Genomic DNA, 2,796 nt, shown 5'->3' on the forward strand with positions numbered 1-2,796 from the left:
TCAAAGATATATTGCATGGTTTATACCTTGTAAATCCAAGGCGCCTTGCAACTGTCAAAGGCATGAGGCTCACTGAGGCTCCCAAATCACAAAGGCATCTGTTGAAAGTCAAAGGTCCTATTGAGCAAGGTATAGTGAAGGAGCCTGGATCTCTCAACTTTTGAGGGTTCACTTGCTTTTGGATTATGGCACTACACTCATGGCTAAGATGCACCATCCCCTGAACTTCTTTGATTCTTTCCATCACAGCATCTTTCAAGAACTTCTGGTAAGGAGGAATCATCACAAAAGCATCAATCAAGGGCATCCTAAGCTCAATCTCTCTAACTTGTTTGTCAAACAATGCTTTATACTTGTTAACCATTTGCTTCTTAAACCTTCCTGGGAAGGGAAATGGAGGCTTGTAAGGAGGGGGAATTGACCTAGCTTCCTTTTCCTTGGAGGTAGCTGGCTTAGATGTTTCCTGAGCAGCTGCTCGATCAGGCACTCGATCATGCACACGGTCGAGTGCCTGCTCGAGTGGCTCGTCGAGCTGAACACTAGTTTTATCATGAGCTCCTTCTTGTTGAAAATCCTCCCCATCTCGTTCCACACTGTCCTCAGTGTTTTGGAAAGCTCCCTTTTTGTCTTGTAAAACTCTTCCACTGCGCAAATTAATGGCATGAGCACTTTCTATAGATTGCATAATAGCTTTGCCTTTGTTGTTCTCTTGCTTAGAGGCAGAAGTTTGTTGACCCTCTAGTGTTGTAATCCTTGAAGTAAGTGTGTCAAACTTCCTATTTAGGTCACTGTAAAGATCTGTTATCCTCCTGTTCAGCTCAGCAAATCTATTGGCTTCCTCAATCTTCCCTTGTGTTTGACCAATCAACAGCTGCTGTATCATAGCTCTAAGGTCTTGTTCTTGGCCTTGGTTAGTCTGAAACCCTGGTGGGGGACACAAATGGGGCTGGAACACCTGTTGCTGTTGTTTGGGGACATAGTTTTGGTGCTGTTGAGGCTGTTGAGGCTGTTGAGGAGGGTAGACTTGATCTTGTGGGTTAGCCACATTTGTGCTCATATAGGTAAGATTATTGTTCCTAAACCCTCCTTGGTTATAACCCTTGAGGCCTCCTTGGTTCTGCATATAGCATAACTCAGCAAATTCATTCTCCCCCTCTTGAACTGGAAGCTCCTCTTCACTAACAAAGTGAATAGACTTTTGCTGGCTGAGCAAGATCCTATCAAGCTTTTCATTCACCATTTTAAGATCCTTCTTATACTTGTCTTCTTGATCAGTTGATGATGACCTTATGGTTCTGTCATAGTCCTCATTGTAGTTCCCATCAGACTGTGCAAGATTCTCTACTAACTCCCAGCCTTCTTCCACATTCTTGTTGAGGAAGTTTCCATTGGAGGCTGTATCAAGAAGCATTCTGAACTTGGGAAGCACTCCTCTATACAATGTGCTCAACAAAGACTCCACACTGAAACCATGATGAGGACATTGAGTTTGGTATCCCTTGAATCTCTCCCAAGCTTCACAAAGCTTTCATTACTCCTTTGAGCAAATCCAGAGATCTCATTCCTCAGCCTTGTTGTCCTAGCATTGGAGAAAAACTTGGCCAAGAAAGCCTTCTTGCAAGCATCCCAAGTAGTGATTGCACCAGTAGGAAGAGTCTTCTCCCATAAGTGAGAGCATTGTCCCCAAGTGAGAAAGGGAACAACCTCAGCTTGAAACCATCTTCACTTACTCCATTGATCTTGGTAAGACCACAGATTCTATCAAACTCATCAAGATGATCAAGTGGATCCTCCATAGGCAATCCATGAAACTTATTTGCCTGAATCATTGAGATCAATCCACTCTTGATCTCAAAGTTGTTGTTGGCACCATCCCAGCTCTTTGGTTATGAGTGTTGGGTGCATCTCCAGCACCAATGTTCCTTGGTCTCTGAACCTGATCCTGCTGATCCATAACTACTATAACCTCTTGTTGTTGCTGAACAACTCTCCTTTGCTTAGCTCCTAAACTCTTGGTCAACTTGTTGATGTTGTCAATAGGCCTAAGAAGATGGTCTTTTCCTTTAGACCTTGTGTGCATCAACAAACACAGACGATTTTTGCCAAGCAAGCGACTGAGCACAGGCTCAAGTAGGAGGTTAGGTCAACTGGAAAATGAGGGTTATAGAGATCCGGAGGTTAGGTGCTCGATCACGACTCGGTCGAGTGGTAGTCGAGTGACTGGTCGAGTGGTACCTGAAATGGAACTTCAACCCAGGAACAGAAGATTCGAGCACAGCAACCTCACAAGTGAATAAACGAACTTAATCTTAGACTAATATGGATCCTAAATGTCACAAAAACACACTCAAATGGGCAACGGCCCCAAATTGAAACAAGATATTTGGCGTGGTGGATGATGAATGTGTATGCAATGATGAGATATGGAATGGATGGGTGTTTCAATTCCCCTTATGCAGTTGCAGTATAAGAGGTGTCAATCCTAAATGAGTGTTTGTGAACAATTAAGATGTGCATATGAATCTAATTCAAGCCAAGTGTAAAGATTGTTTGTCACTAACAATCCTAAAATGAAAATGTAAAATGCAGAAAGTAAACTACAAGAACTAGGAACTAAATGCAAATAAAACAGGATGAAAATAACAGTAATGATGCAAGAACAGAAATAGAAACTACTACTAATGAACTAATGCAAGACAATTAATGATCTGAAAGCTAAATGTATGCAATAGGAATGAAACAGGAATGAAACAGGACAATCACAATTCATAAACACAAAGTTCTGGGGATGAACTC

The sequence above is a fragment of the Camelina sativa genome, chromosome 15 (assembly GCF_000633955.1).
Source record: "Camelina sativa cultivar DH55 chromosome 15, Cs, whole genome shotgun sequence".
NCBI lineage: Eukaryota > Viridiplantae > Streptophyta > Magnoliopsida > Brassicales > Brassicaceae > Camelina > Camelina sativa.